The 17,763-nt window shown below is 36.6% G+C and overlaps 1 long non-coding RNA gene across 1 annotated transcript; it reads left to right on the forward strand.

The window, feature by feature from the left end:
- The first annotated feature begins 3,071 nt into the window (after window positions 1–3,071).
- On the forward strand, window positions 3,072–14,938 carry LOC139960558 (uncharacterized). The gene is made up of 2 exons (XR_011790560.1): window positions 3,072–3,747; window positions 13,099–14,938. It is a non-coding gene; the product is annotated as an uncharacterized lncRNA (long non-coding RNA).
- Window positions 14,939–17,763: the final 2,825 nt, after the last annotated feature.

Here is a 17,763-nt window from a genome sequence, read left to right on the forward strand (position 1 = left end):
AGATTGGCTTCGGTCAGCTTGCGAGTCTACAAGCCTCCATGGCTTCTTTCGCGAGTTCCTGCTTGCGGGAAGATCACATATACATACATACATACATTCTAGTATAGTCACCTGTGCTCATACTAGTATTCTATCATAGTCACCTGTACTCATACTAGTATTCTAGCATACTCACCAGTACTCATACTAGTATTCTAGTATAGTCACCTGTATTCATACTAGTATACTAGTATAGTCACCTGTACTCATGCTCGTATTCCAGTATAGTCACCTGTACTCATACTAGTATTCTAGCATACTCACCTGTACTCATACTAGTATTCTACTATATGCACCTATACTCATACTAGCATTCTAGAATAGGCACCTATACTCATACTGCTATTCTAGTATATAGTCACCTGTACTCATACTAGTATTCTAGTGTAGTCACCTGTACTCATACTAGTTTTCTAGCATAGTCACCTGTACCCAAACTAGTATTCTAGCATAATCACCTGTACTCATACTAGTATTCTAGCATAGTCACCTGTACTCATACTAGTATTCTACTATATGCACCTATACTCATACTAGCATTCTAGAATAGGCACCTATACTCATACTGCTATTCTAGTATATAGTCACCTGTACTCATACTAGTATTCTAGTGTAGTCACCTGTACTCATACTAGTTTTCTAGCATAGTCACCTGTACCCAAACTAGTATTCTAGCATAATCACCTGTACTCATACTAGTGTTCTAGTATAGTCACCTGTACTCATACTAGTATTCTACTATATGCACCTATACTCATACTAGCATTCCATAATAGGCACCTATACTCATACCGCTATTCTAGTATAGTCACCTGTACTCATACTAGTATTCTAGCATAGTCACCTGTACTCATACTAGTATTCTATCATAGTCACCTGTACTTATACTAGTATTCTATCATAGTCACCTGTACACATAATAGTATTCTATCATAGTCACCTGTACTCATACACGTATTTCAGTATAGTCACCTGTACTCATACTAGTATTCTAGCATAGTCACCTGTACTCATACTAGTATTCTATCATAGTCACCTGTACTCATACTAGTATTCTATCATAGTCACCTGTACTCATACTAGTATTCTAGCATAGTCACCTGTACTCATACACGTATTTCAGTATAGTCACCTGTACTCATACTAGTATTCTAGCATAGTCACCTGTACTCATGCTAGTATTCTAGTGTAGTCACCTGTACACATACTAGTATTCTAGCATAGTCACCTGTACTCATACACGTATTTCAGTATAGTCACCTGTACTCATACTAGTATTCTAGCATAGTCACCTGTACTCATACTAGTATTCTATCATAGTCACCTGTACTCATACTAGTATTCTAGTGTAGTCACCTGTACTCATACTAGTATTCTAGCATAGTCACCTGTACTCATACTAGTATTCTATCATAGTCACCTGTACTCATACTAGTATTCTAGTGTAGTCACCTGTACACATATACTAGTATTCTAGCATAGTCACCTGTACTCATACTAGTATTCTATCATAGTCACCTGTATTCATACTAGTATTCTAGTGTAGTCACCTGTACACATACTAGTATTCTAGCATATATAGTTACCTGTACTCATACTAGTATTCTAGCATAGTCACCTGTACTCATACTAGTATTCTATCATAGTTACCTGTATTCTCGTTTTCTAGCATAGTTACCTGTTCTTTTTTGCTTTCTAGATTGAGTTCAACCAGTGACAAAAGGAAGGGATAACAGAAAAAAAGTACGTCCTCAAGAATTCCTTTCAAAATTTACATGACTGACACCAACTGAGTTAATGCCTAAGAACTTCGTAATGAGTTTGACGTTGCGATTTCTAAGCTGTTACGTCACTTTGACCTAGAAGTGGTTTATTTTCTGTGATAAACATGCAAGTCGTGACACTTCCAAGTACTAGAGCACTTAAGACGGTGACAACAAACACGCACCATTACGTAGTGAAATGTGAAAGTACGTCCTCTGCCTATCAATGTAATGTTCCTTACGAAACGGTTATAGCATAGAGCCGGTTAAAGGAGTCTTGCAATACCAATAAAAAGGGCCAGTTATAGATGCATGGAAATGATCATTGGTGTAGCATCATAGGTACTAACAGAAACAATTTCTATGATAAATAATAACAACATATTGAATATATATATATATATGTATGAATATATATATATATATAGATGTGTATATATATATATTTATATATATATATATATACACTTATTACGTGACATCAGAGTATCATGAGACAAAGACAGTATGACGTCATCTCGACTCACTGAAGATACTGTTCTAGAAAAGATTTGCTTCAAAGCAAATAATATTTTTGCTCTTAATACTAAAATAACCAAAACAATTATAAATAGAATATTTAGAATTAGCTACAAAATATGTTTCTAAAACCGAAACAAAAGGTGCCTATTTTTATCTGACTTAGTTACTGAACTATGAAAAGCTCACTGCATTTTACTAATATATATATAATAAAATAAACCAAACCAAGGCCTCGATGACGTCATCTATAACCATACGATATTGTCTCTTTTAAATAATGCTTCTTACTGGAATATAACCAGTGCATAACCAAGCGTGAGTTACAATAATAAATCAACAAAACAATAAGCAATCGATTAACCAATCAATCAATCAATTATTCAAACTAACAGAATACCCTGCCAGACTCGTAAAGAGTTTGCATCCGTTCTGCTTTCTCATATTATTGTTATTTCTTTCTTCCGCTTCGTATATTTTTAGATTTAAGGAGTTTGGGATTTTTTTTATTCATAATTTTGTTATATTATATGGTTTAAATCATAAACCAGACTGGTACTTTTACAATTAAACGGTCACGACACTATTTCTGTTGTCTTTTTCTTCTCCAGTAATCCGAAATTCACTCCCACAATTTCCTGACTATAGATCCGAACTTAAACAATTTCTTTATCCTAGACAGGAAATGTCCTTTAAGTGTCCCTTAAATACCCTCGCTATGCTCGAGGAAAGATACAATGCTCAGGAGGACAGCGATCATTTGACAACCATCAAACTAGATTGAATACTCGGGGCAAATCCATGGGTCACTTAAAAAAAAACCGATTCGCTTGGTTCCTTCTCTAAGGCATGTTGACGCGTTTAATTGAAAATACTACTTGATTCAAGACCATCTTCTCTCTTGTCACGAGAAACACAAGAAGAAGATTCAAAACCTGTTATGTCAGTGTTACAGAGCTCATCCACAGAAGATGGAGCAACTCAACATAGCTAGTGTTTTGTTATATATGCTTCGCTTTCATTCTCTTGACTTCTTCTAGTATATAAAGTTCGTTATTTCGTTTTCCGGCTTCGTGCGTTTCATAGAGCAACTTGTTATTCTTGTGGACACGGAGTAAAGGAATATCGCATCAAAACCGCTTTTGCTTGTAAATGATATCATTTTTGTCATGTACCGGTAAGGCATCAGAAGAGTATAATAATTGAACTAGTTTGTCTTAACGGATCGATATTCGCATCTTTAAAGCCAAAAAAAATCTCAAATTCTTATAAATGTGAAGTGGCAGTCAGTCTTTGGACAATATACACTTTGTTATTGACGTACGTCAACTTGTTAACCATATTCAGTAGATCGCAAAAAAATGACCTTATTTGATCATCGTTCGTTCGATTGGAAGCTTTTTCTTACTCCTTTCTAATTAATGGGGTAAGTATACACTCTGTACAAATTTAAGCCGATTGCATCTCGTAAACTTGGGTAATGTAATGGTTGGAGTATATATTGATACGGCGCTTGTAGCTTATGCGAGGGTAGGCTATTGCTCATGAAGCCATTTTACATCCCTGTTTGACAGATCTTTGCAAAACAGGACGAAATTTCTCAGTTTACTGCGTTAAATGAGGAGCTTCAGAGCTCGGGCGGCTCGAATCACCAACTTTTTGTTAGAATTAATGAAACAAACAGCATTTACAATCGTGCTTTTTGCTTTCTTTCATTTTTGAGAACCTATAAAATCACATAATTAATTATAAATTAATTATTTATAAACACTTGTTGTTCATACAAAGGTAGGCTAAAGATTTACAGAAGAAGAAAAACAAAGGGTGGGCGACGGTGGGGTGGGGATGAGGGTGAGTGGGGGGTGTGGAGGTTGTGAAGTAGAATTATTTCCTCGAACCATCTTAAAACAGTCGGTGTGTTTTCAACGAACTATCTGACTGTCATACTCATAAATACACGTGTATCGAAGTTAATTATTTCTTCCAGTGTTTGTAAAACGTGTTAGGCTTCGAGTTAGTAACCTTCAAAAAAAAAAAGAGTAAAAATACTCAACTGAGGCGTCGAGAGCCAGGATTGGCCCAGGGTAAAAGTAACTTACTCGGGTCACCTTATTGCCCTTGCAGCTTTTCCTAAAATCAGTTATTTTCACGGGTCCCTCCAGATTTGCCCAGCCCACGAGACTTTACAGCCCCCTCTGAACCCCCCCCCCTTCTCCGTCAGGATTGGACTCAAGAAATCGTATGAATAAACCCCTCCCCTATAGAGATAATGCAGCGGCTCGTAACAATTCTATGTTTCCGATATTGACATACAAGTATACACATTAGATATAGTATATAACATACAAAAGTGACTCTCTATTAAACCTATAGTACGATATAGCGCACTAAATGTAGTAACATTGCGCCTTGAAACAGTATATAACTGTTTGTCATGTACTATATATGGTGGCGCCATGTTGACAAAAGAAAACGTGGCCCTACTTCAATAGACTTTCAGCTAGTATTGGGAAGTTTTATTTTAATTGAACGCAGATGGTAATATTAATACGATTACAGGATTAGAGTGGTTAGTCGTTTTTCGAAACCTGATTCGTAGGAGTCATTTGTCAGATTCACGTACGTGGACAATTTTCTGTATTGGAAGAATATATGCGTTGCGGGTTTTTTTTTTTTTTTTTTTTTTTTTTGGGGGGGGGGGCTCAATCGAGATGGTATAGTAACGTTTCAGCTGTTCACGACTTCACCCTTGTCAGTTTATATTATAAGCAGGCCAGACAAAGTACCTCTGCACCCTTTGTGGGTTTACAGGTTTAGTAATGATGTTTGCTTCGTTAAGTGTTCACGTGGTTGGCACAGATCGAGTGTCCACCTACGTGTCTGCGAAAATACTCCTTGCGTTCATCCTGCAGTTTATTCTATGTATGCTGGCCTGAGTTTGCTTCACTAGATAATGTTATACGCAATTGGCGTTTGTTGGGTGGGGTGGGAGGAAGTAGCGAGAGATGGATGGCATCGGAAGGGAGGGAGGGGACAGGCCCGTAGCCAGGTATTCTGCGTTGTTTGGGGGTATAAAACAAATTAAGGGGGAGGGGCAGAAACAACTCAAGAAGGGGCACACATTTTTGTTTTTGTTTTGCGTACATATGGAGGTAGCACAAATGGGAGTGGGTTGGGCATAGTAGGCTGCTCGGGGTCATGCTCGTCTTATCTGAGACTTCTACCGCCGGGGATTGGTTGGGGTGGCTGAGGGTCTTTTTCGAGTGCATATTGTTTTAAAGCTCTAAGATAAAGTGAACAATTACAGCTGCAGAAAAGAAGACTATATATCGAATATCAAAAGGAACATGGCGGAAAAACACACTGACCATTACCCTGCTGATTTAATAGCATATAGGCCTATTACAAGCTTACATTTTGATATGCAACTTTGACTACGTTCCTGACGGAAAATATTTAAATTTGTAAACTTCAATTTAAATAACTCTGTAGACGTAATACATATTGTGACACTCCCAGTATAATTGCCTTTAAAAGTACCTCACCCCCTCCCCCCTCACCCCCCCCATCCCCCCTCCCCACCCTATCGAGCAGACAATGGAATTTCGGCGTGTTGTATGTGCTCGCTAATAACTTCGTTCATTTCACAGATATTTAGAATTTTCTAAAATGTGAAAATATTTCTTTTTCTGACAGCAGTGACAATTTATTACTCTTATTTGCCTAAGGCTTATTGATAACTTATTTAAACGATTGTTAAATTTCAGAAAGAAATCATGCATCTGGCAATATTTGAGTGCACAAATTTTCTTTGTCGAGTATTATAAGTAGATTATGTTTTGATTCATTGAATTATTTACGTTTAAATGCAGGCAATTTAAAGCAGTTGGTTGTGCTTTCAACGTGAATTTTTCTTTCTTAACAGATACTCGTATAAGAAAATCTTTACTATTGCACGTTCGTTTTGCAATATTTCAGCAAATGTTTTCTATCTTTGAGAACGAAGAAACATAGAAAAACCCTCTAATCTATATGCCTCTATCCCACCATCACAGTGGAGGCACGTTTTGTGAAAATTAAATGCGTGAATTTTTCTTTCTTAACAGATACTCGTATAAGAAAATCTTTACTATTGCACGTTCGTTGTGCAATATTTCAGCAAATGTTTACTATCTTTGAAAACGAAGAAACATAGAAAAACCCTCTAATCTATATGCCTCTATCCTACCATCACAGTGGAGGCACGTTTTGTGAAAATTAAATGCGCTGCCGGTAGCCAGGGTCGTAACCCCACATGGTTGGGAGGGGAAGAAGTCCCGATCCCCTGAACTTTGACCTTAGGGGTCCCAGTTTTAAAAGATAAAGAAAGTTTCACACATCACATTGATTTCAAAAGTGACAGGTTCAAAACCATCAAGAAGATATGGAAACCGAATCTCATGTTGCTAGTGCGGTCCGCGCAATTGGTCGTGTCGCTCTGTTTAAGGGCCCCATTTAAACCTTGGCCCGGGACCCCAAGTTAATCGTTGCGCCCCTGGTTACAGTTGTTCTAATCTGTCAAAGATAATCATCATCATTATCATTATCATCATCATCATCATCATCATCATCATCATCATCATCATCATCATCATCATCATCATCATCATCATCATCATCATCATCATCATCATCATCATCATCATCAGCATCATCATCATCATCATCATCATCATCATCATCATCATCATCATCATCATCATCATCATCATCATCATCATCATCATCATCATCATCATCATCATCATCATCATCATCATCATCATCATAATAATAATATTAATGATATTAATAATGAAAAGTAAAATAAGACTCTTAACATATAACACTCTTATTGAAGACTTTGGGGTGGGGAGGGGAATGTGGGTTGGGGTGGGGAGGGGGAGGGGGGTGGATCCCCCTCAGAATGTATGTTTTGATTATTCACACCCAAGGTAGCCTATATATAATGACTGTAGCAATTCCACTTTGGAAGAAGCTAAACACACACTTGGATTTCAAAGATTTGTACGATATGTAAGACAATATCAATTACACATTACCGTACAACATATAGTTGATATGCAAAACAATAATAATAATAATAATAATAATAATAATAATAATTGTCCACATACAGGGGCGGACTGGTGCATAAATTACAACCGGCTAAACGATACAAGCGGGGACGTGGGGGGGGGGGGGGGGTTCAGACTAAGAGGAAATCGATTTGACTCTATTTCTTGTCTAGTTCTATGTTTTAATTTGATCCTTAATCTGTTTTCGTTTCAGTTTTGGCTTTGAAGACGATCCAGTTAGGATCGTAACGTCAGGTTCTCTATATATTTACACACTTAGATATATGTTTATCAATCAATGCATGAGTCTTCATATAACATGTGTAAGTTATTCCTTAAGGTATCATATTACCGAGGTAACTATAAATATCACAACTGGAGACAAACAGATCATAAAAAATCACCTTTTAATGGAGGTGCTTTCAAATGTATCACAAATGTATGTAACACAATTCTGGAAGAAAAGAAATTTAAATAAATTTGGACTGTATGAAAAATACATGCAAAGAGCTGTATACATTGATTTATGGTGTTAAAAACAATAATTAATCTCAACTGTCAAACAACAATTAAGACCTCGACAACAATGTTCAGCAGCTAGAGAGACAAATTTGTGGTACTATACTCTCCCAGAGAAGCTTATACCTTACAGAGAAAGTGCATGATTACACCACGGAGTACTGGTATACACATTGCAACTAAGTCCTGAACGAACTTATTACATTTTCACATCATCTCGCTTTTCAATTTACTGATGCTTTCTATTTTCTTTCGGCTTTTTTTTTCAACAATAGCAAATTGATGAGCCAAATATCGGTGCTCTCACAAAATGGGAGCGAAATTTAATCATGAGATACTTTATGTAAATTCGTAAATCACAGCCTCCCCCCCCCCCCCAAAAAAAAAAAAAAAAACATCAGAGAGAGAGAGAGAGAGAAGAAAAAGAGATAACAAGTGGGGAAAAAATACTTTACTTGAGGTGTTGCGCGATTTTCAGATTTGCCGGCTTCGGGCTGTATATGTTATCATGCATGGTTAGTTGACAGGCTGAAAAGAAATTTTTGAGATCTAAATTTTGGAGTGATAACATGGACGTTGAATGATTTCTTAGAATTTGTGACTGAGATCTTTACAAGTAACTGACATGTATTCTACGACATTGCTTATTCGTTATTATTAATTTAAGGCGGAGAGATGCCAAGAACTGTTAAAACAATTACACTTTAAACTAAATTTAGAGGTATAATCATCTGTAGATAACTTCTAGCCTTCACCAGGATTTGAACCCTGGTCTCCCGGTTTATATGAGGACACCCTAACCAACTATAGGCTATGGACACTGATTGTCAGTCTAGAGGTTCGAAACCAGTTAATGAGGTCGTTATACCACTGTAGGCTTTATCACCTGTATCGAACAATGCTATCTTTGTGTTGATAACATGTTTGTCTTACTCTAGATATCAATCATGATGTTAACCAACTCGAATTCATTTGTGATTCCAAAAGCCGGATCTCGGAAGAGCTATTGAACAGAGCCCTATATATATATGAAAATCGTAATGAGTTGGAAAATCAAGAACAGTGAAAAAACAGTTTCAGCCTCCACCGGGATTCGAACCACGGGCCTTCCGCTCTGTACGCGGACACCCTAACCACTAGGCTATGGACGCTGATATATATATATATATATATATATATATATATATATATATATATATATATATATATATATATTTATATATATATATATATATATATATATATATATATATATATATATATATATTTATATATATATATATATATATATATATATATATATATATATCAATGTACGTGTGTCTGTTCAGGTGTGTTGCATTTTAACCTCAACAAAACGGGGAAAAAACGGGAAATTTAAAAGAGTCGTTATAGACCATTTGGAAATAAAATACTGGTGTGAAGTTTTTATTTTCAACAAGTGGCTAAAATGAGATCCCGTCTGGGCGAGGAGAAGAAAAATGATTTGCGAGCTCATTTTTTTTTTCTTCAAATTGATAAGAACAAAGAGAGTGGTAGCTTCAATGTACAAAAGTCCAACCGGTAACGTTGCCAATGAGAGAGAAATCTCCGAAACTAAATTATTTCATATCAGGAAGAGTAAGCTAAGATTGAACAGTTCATACCGGAAGAAACAACAGCCGTACTGCCAATGTTTGTCGACTTGCTCTCCAAATTCCAAAGTTCAACTTCAAGCGTTCGGTAAAATATATATATGGGTAGTAATTAATCAGTTTCACGATAGCATGCTGGTTCGAAACTGCATCCCTTTAGGTGTGCTATCACGTATATTATGTATGCTTAACAGGTAATTATATTATGTATTACACAAGAGGGAGGGCACCTCCTCCCCATTCTCTGCTTCGAAATATCTATCTTTCGTTCAGCGGACGAACTACTTGCATATTCTAGTCTACACTCAGAGCATCGTGCATCCATCATCGGTTCTCTAGTATATTATTATACACTCTATAAACCAAGGACAGAGCGTGCCCGGTTCTAAATCGAAGACATGATTATGTATGGACTTCCATGTATGTTAAAAAATTCTCAAAAGGCGCAAAACTAATTATGGTTATGCTGTTCGCCGTTAAAACACAGCTGTTATCTGTCTAGATTGTACATATTTTAAGCAACTTATTTATTTTGTTGATAAATGAACCATTAGATCTTGAACATAGAAACATCAATCAAAATGACTGGATTACTAAGTCCACCAAATATATACCATTAGATTAGGTTTGTTCCCCAGAAGCAACATAAAACCTCAACAGGAGACGAAGAAGTAGAATGGGGTGGTGGTGGGGGGAAGGGAGCCCTATTCGTTTTATGAATATAGAAGTAATGCGTTCTAAGTTAGGTCTTGGATGCCACCGAAATATGTTAAGTTTTATGTATGAAACTAATATACCATCTTTAGTTGCCTTTTTAGATCTTATAACACTAGGCCTTGTCTGTGGACAAAACTACATTATCATTTAGCCTTTGAAGAAACTTTAAAGAAACAACGGGATTCGAACCCGGGCCTCCCGCTTTATATGCGCACACCCTAACCACAAGGCTATGGACGCTGATTGTATGTCCAGAGGTTCGAAACCAGTATATATATATATATATATATATATATATATATATATTGTATATAAATTATAAGCTATGGTCATTCGATACAACCAGTCTTTCTCCGTCCGTGGATGAAGACGCCAACAAGAGACAGTAATCAACTCGTCACTTGTGGGTATCGGGGTCACTTCTTCTTCTTCTTCTTCGTTATTTCTTTCCTCGAGATCTGCTCATGAAACCTTAGGTGTTTTACTAGGGATCGATCGTCGACACTCAACTCGTGTAATATTGACTTCTGCTTCTCTTCGCTAAGTTTAAGGAAGCCTTAAGATCCAATCGTTGAGATGAAATTAAAGCTCATCGATACTGGTCAGTTGACGCCATAAAGTAAAAGGAAAGAAGACTTTGGTGATCAGAAGGTTGTTGTGTTATCATCATTTGATCATTTCCGAATAGATCTTGGGTTTTCAATTTCCACACTTGAGAGAACGAGTGGAACAGTGCATGGTTTCTGAAGTATGCGAGACGAGTAGAGAGAGATCATGAAAGAAAGATAATCGAGTGAAATTAATCAGAAAAGTGAGAAAGCAAACACAGCGGAAATGAAGTTACTCTATATTACATAAATCAGCTCTCGTTACCTTTAGCTTTCGAATTATTTGTGAGTTTTTACATCCAATATTACACTATTTCAGGTACGTACAAACTACTATGATCTGTCTATAACGTAAAACGTTCGTTGTTAACTGTCTATATTTCGCATTTGACTGTTGGCTTCATGTTGGCTATATATATATATATATATATATATATATATATATATATATATATATATATATATATATATATATATATATATATATATATATATATATATATATATATATATTTGATAATTACAACTGCGCCTGATCCTTGTTGAAAAATGGTTAACCTATGAAATATGATCATTCAATGTTTTTTTTCTTCCTCAAAAGCAGAAGAAACTTGAAACCGTTTATCAATCTCTCATAACCGTGCATCAATGTTATTACATATAAACCATAAGTCAATGTTATACCGTGTAACCACACACCAATGATATTCCATATAACCGTAAACTTCCTTGCATTTCATGAAAACATGTTTCACTGTCATTTCACGAAACCAGACGTCACTCTTATTTAATGTAACATACATACGCACGTCAATGTTATTTAATGTTACTGTACATCACTCACGTTCTAGAGTGTTCAAGTACACTATTGAACATTCAATATACGAAAAGGTTCCTCTGCTCATTTATCATTTTCATGCAATTTCATGTGTCTTCATCTGTTGCTTGTTAAATCTATTTACCAGCAATTTTCTTTGTCGTTGACCGAGGTTTGTTCAACAGTAAATATATACCTTGACGTTGCCTGCATGCAAACTTACTATGTGAAGGTATTCTTGAGTCTGTGAAATAATTCTGTAAGCCTGTAGAACTACCACGTATAATACAATACTTCGTCTTTTGTCTTTGGAACGCTTGCCCCCTCCTAGCTCCCCCTCCCCAATATATATGTATACCTGTACCTTGTCAGACTATGCATGATATAATTAATCAGTAATAGCGAATGATGAATTCTCCACGAGCAATAGGACCATCTTGTTTGCCAATATTTGCTCATATATCTTGCCTTCAAATCTTTTAGTTTACCGACGGCATGGCTGTCTGAAATTGTGACGTAATCGGTTGCTGAGCAACCATGCACAAAGGCAAATAGGAAATGCAAATATTAGTCTGTAGTGACTTTGCATACACAAGAAAATCTCGGAGAACTTTACAGACGAAAAAACAGAAACACTAAGAAAAGAAAGCGAAAACGAAAACACAATATCCTCAATAGAACAAAAACGAAGCAAAAAAACAAAGAAAGAAGCAAAAACGACTGCGTCTGAGCTTAGTGAACATTCGTGATAATATTGTTATCGTCCACGCGTGAATAAACATAGACTAAAGGATGTTTTAGAAGTCATAATTGTCCTCGGGGTGCGACCTGGCACTCAACGCGCCCTTTATACTGGTGTTTTTTTTCTTCTTAAAGGGTGTGAAGACTCGCGCAAAAAGAAACGTCTAATGCCGGTAATCTGACCAAGTTTCGAATCAGGTGTAACAGAAGTGTTAAACACCACCATCGATTGCGAAAATATGCACACACAGCTTGCTACCGTCGGTAATTAGACACTAGTGTATAGTCAGTACATACAGCTGCGGTCAATACACACAGCACAGTGTACAAACAATACAGTGATGGACATCTCAGGTCCAGCTAAAGATAACAAGGTATCACGTTTCATTACTGTACTGTCTGCATTTTGTAGCGACACGAACAAAACGTCACTTGCAAGCAACGGAAAGTTAACTTTTTCAGATGACCGCACGCGGTTTGGGGCGAGTCTTCAATGCCTTTAATATTAAATACTGAAAGCATTTACATTTCTATGAAGTTTCCATTACTTCAATGTTAACAAAAGATAATATCTTTTCAGTCGTAATGTCAGTTGTTTTACAAATTAATTTATGGTTGCTTTATTTTGTTTTCTCCTTATTTCAGATCTTGAATGAAGACGCGCTATCCTCATGGCACAGTTGATTAATTTATACGTCATCTAAGCTACAAAAGAATCAGTGAGAACATGAGCAAGGTGATTAATCGTGAGTGACGAAGGAACGACGACATACAGGGGAGCATGAACACGTAAAAGGATTATTAATTAATTAGAAACACCTCAAGATCACCCCGGGGGAAAAGAAATATTTCCTTAAGCAATCACGATTTTTCTTTTCTACTTTCATCGATCTAAAGATCTAAAGCTTGTTTTATATATGAACTACAAAGGAATGTATTGTAAAGATATATGTATAGACGTCACAAGGTCATAATAATTGCTAACAAGTTACCTTCAAATCTGTAGATAAAAATTAATGAGAAAGAGATGAGAGTATCAAGTACCTATTTTGAATTAACGAATGAAAATAATAATAACGCCATGAATATTTATAACCAGTTTACTATCATCAAAAATTTTAATTGAAAAATTCCGGTTCCGTGCCTGCACAAAGCACTGGAACTTTTCCAAAGCGTATTTTTCTCAGTGTTTTTGGTACTTATAACGTCATGACTGATACGCGGAAACAAACTGGAATTCAAATATCTTTATTCCCGACATTGAGAAGGAAGTACATGTAGAGAGATAATCAAAAGAGCATTGATTAAGTTTCAAACAGAACGACTTTGATTGACCGCGGTCGCCACTGAAGCAATCTCTCTTTGTACTAGAAGGTTTTAGCGGGAAATAAAGAGTCTGAGCAGAAAACAAAGGAGAACAGAGAAAGGCACAAGCACTTATAGGAATCGTGCTAAATACAAATTGTCAGAGACTGCGCTAATAGACATTGATTGTCACCGCCACGTGAAAAAAAAACAGGTTGACTTTACAACGAGGCCATTCTATGGTTTTGTCCATCTTATCTGGATGATTACATCTATTATACACCTTCTAACCTTGTGAAGTCAAATTTTATGTGTAGTCACGCTTGAAGAAAAGCCGTCAACTGTTTTACGTATCGAATTGTTTATCTTTTGGAGTATTTCGCGGAATTGAATCTTTACCTGGATAAATTACAGGCTTTAACCGTACATCTTGACACTTGAACACGGTCGTACTTTGATGAGTTTATTTATTTGCCTCTTTTTAAATATAAATAGCCTATCTATGAAACAAGGAAAGCTTTAGCTCTAGAAAGGTCACCGAAATTTATAGGCAAAACAGACATTCCAAAGCAAGAGAGGAAAAGGAGAAACGAAATAGAAGGTTTATAGGCTTCTATATTTACAGACATCAAATCGATTTCTCGGAACCAGAGAGATCTTACGTTCTGTAAGGATTTCCATCGATCGCCGTATAATCCGCAAGTGATTATCATATTTACATCGAGGCCTTCAAAGTCGTGGAAGTTCATCCGATTAAACTGATTAAATTAGTCCAAGGAAGAATCCGTGATAATTTCATTAAATTACCAGACGGTGAAGGAGCTACAGGAAGCATATAACTATATAAATATACACGCGACTAAAAGATGCTCGAAATAAAGGTTCTGTTGACTCGAGGTTAATCGTAGTGCATGTGATCATGTACTAGAAAGAAGGGGGAAAATAGGCGGGAAGAAATTATCAGATATATATATATGTTAACATATACCGTACGACTACAGATAGGCATTATATATCTATGCTCACATTAAGAACGGTCAGTGTTACACAGCTAAAAAAGAGCGGGAAATTTAATTATTTATTGATTTATTTATTCCTAGCTGTGAATTTCACTTTTTTTTTTCTCAAAAATGTCGGACTCTGAAGAACAAGCAGAAGGTTCTCAAGACAACAAATGGAACTCTACGGAGTCGTCAGGATCCATAGATTGTACTTCGTGCAATGAAGGTTATTACGATGCATTTATATCTGCCACGAGTACTGTGCTTCTTATTCTTAGTCCACCAGTCGTTTTTGTAGGAGTTATATTATTATCACTAGGCGCCATTTTGACTTCTTATCATATTCTACTGACCGGATTATCGGTGATTATCTTTGGAGCATTATGCGGTCTGGTAACCGCCTTCTTCTTCTTAAGACTACGAGGAAGACACGACATTTTGAATAGCAAACGTGATGGCTGCAGAAGGCCAACGGTGTCATCGCAATATAAAAGAGTCCAAGAGGAGAATTTTAACGATTGGATTTGCCCTGAAGAAGACGCAACCAGAATTGAGATTACCGATATGGCTTCGACTGTTGTTACCCTAGTCAATGTTGATCGTGACAATGAGGGTCATGTGTAACTAAAAATGGATTTTTTTTGGGGGGGGGGGGGAGTGGGTAATTTGTTTTACTTTGTTATAAGAATGTTCGATATATAAAATTTACGATAAATTGATCCCAGTATAGTAGCAACTATATCGATAGTTTCGATTACCGGGGACATTTTGATGCAGGAAGGACATGCATGGGGGTGGGGTGGTGGGGGGCGGGCAGAATCAGACTAATGTAAGAAATCCAGCCAAGGGAATTGGAGTCGGAAAACGAGGAATTATTAAGAGACAGACGTTTTAGTTTTGAAAGCGTACATGTTTGAAATGATTTCATTCTCAGTTAGGTTTGATGTCCCCCCCCCTCCCTCCGCTACCCCAAAAGGAAAAGCGCGGAAGAATCACACAGCTTTTTATTTTCAATAGTAAAGCAGTTTATTAAATAAGAGGAGAAAATAATGAAAGTGCTTATTATGCTCTGATTTTTTTTATGTTCAAACAATGTTCAAACAAGGTTATTTCTTCTGCACAACATATTTCCCACGTTTATGGTTTTGAAATAATAAAGGAACCACCCAGGTATAGTTTTTATTCCATTTTAGCCACGTTCATCTGGGAATAGATGGGTATAGAGGTGGGGTCTGCAAGAGAGAATGAATACCTCTATGAATATGCTTTTTTTTTCAAGTTAACATGCATGTTCATTCTCTTGCTTTGCTTCCATGTTTTTATACAATTTTCTTTCTTGCACTTCATGTAAGAAATTGTAATGCTCTCTTTCCGCTAGAGAAATACATATGTTTACCGTGTTTAATATATCCTTACGTGTAATGTCTCTTTCTCAACTATTTTATTATGAAGCAAATTCCATATCATAAAAAGTTAGTATTATGTTGAATTAATTGAATTGACTCGGTCGTGTGTGAATTATGCGCTCCGGAGTTTCATAGAAAATGCCTATAGTACATTATATACATAGTCGCATGGAATATAAAATCGTTGCTTGCACATGGACTCTTTAGCAAATATTACGCACAGACGTATGAAACGGCCGAGGGGAGGGGAGGGGAGGGGAGGGGCGGGGACAGGAACAGGGAGGGGGAGGGGAGAGAGCGGTAGCTTCCTTCGTCCGTTTCAAAATGGGATATGAGTATGTTTCTGTTCCTCCAGCTCAAACTTGTCTAACCATAGGTTAAACGTGCACGGCTTGGTTTGGTCTTTCAGTTGGATCATTTGAATAGCTCAGGGATTGTCAGAAATATAACTCATTCTTTAAAGTATCTTTTAGAATATGCAACAATTATTGGATACATACATTAAATTGCTTTGTTTTAAAGTTACTTAAGTTTGCTTAAAACAACATCACATGTAGCACTACATCGGAAGGGGAAGAGTAAGGATGATAGGAAGGGAATGGTTTTCATGGAGAATTTCCCTGCTGTACCAGTGTAAAGTCCCCCCCCCCCCCTACAATTGATAGCAAATTATATTTCTGCAGTGATTGGTTTATTGGTAAATGGACTGTGTACTTTTATTGGTTCCATTTATTTATTGATCACACGACTAACATCTATAATGTATTGGAATTTAAAGCGATATGTAATGGAATAGCGTTTATTGCACTTGTCTCGGGCGGACGTAGGTTTGGGTAGGAATTTTCAACTGTCATATACCGGTTCTATAAATCAGATGAGAACACCCGAAAAGTACATGGAATACATCTGTTTCATCTAATTAATGAAAAACGCACACACACAAGTCGGAATGATAGTTAATGGTAATTTGAACCGATAGTTTGAATTGAATTTGTAAACAATAATAATAATAATAATAAATTACACTTATAATAGAGAGCTTAATACAACGTTTCAAAGCGCTTTACAAAGAGACAAAGGAAACTAAGGAGCGAAAAAAAGAAACTAGGAATCAAACAGAAATGTTTTAAGTTGTCACTTGAAAAACAAAGGGAGAGAGAGTCACGAACGTGAAATGGGAGTTTGTTCCAAAGAACAGGAATTTGTAGTGATAAAACAACTTAAACAGAAGGCCGCATATGATATGTGGCCACCGGTAGTACTTAACCATGAGGTATTCCATACAGAGCAACATTAGGTCGACGTGGGGTTTCCATATAGCCATCTTTAATGAATGTTTACGTATACCAGCAGAGTATATGCACTGTTAGCCATATACCATTTCCGCGAGCAACATATCTTAATCGATGAAATTTCGAACTTTGCCTTTTGCCAGTAATTTAATTGTAGTCATGTTTAATGTTTAAGGAGAACGGTGCATATGTCAGCAGTTATCGATCGACCTTTAAGATACGTTTATGCAGACGGCAGGTGTGGAAAAACAACACATCTAGAAAAGAGAAAGAAAAAAAAGACGCCTTCGGCCTTCAATCACGATG

This window comes from Apostichopus japonicus, chromosome 19 (genome assembly GCF_037975245.1).
Source record: "Apostichopus japonicus isolate 1M-3 chromosome 19, ASM3797524v1, whole genome shotgun sequence".
NCBI classification, from domain to species: domain Eukaryota; kingdom Metazoa; phylum Echinodermata; class Holothuroidea; order Aspidochirotida; family Stichopodidae; genus Apostichopus; species Apostichopus japonicus.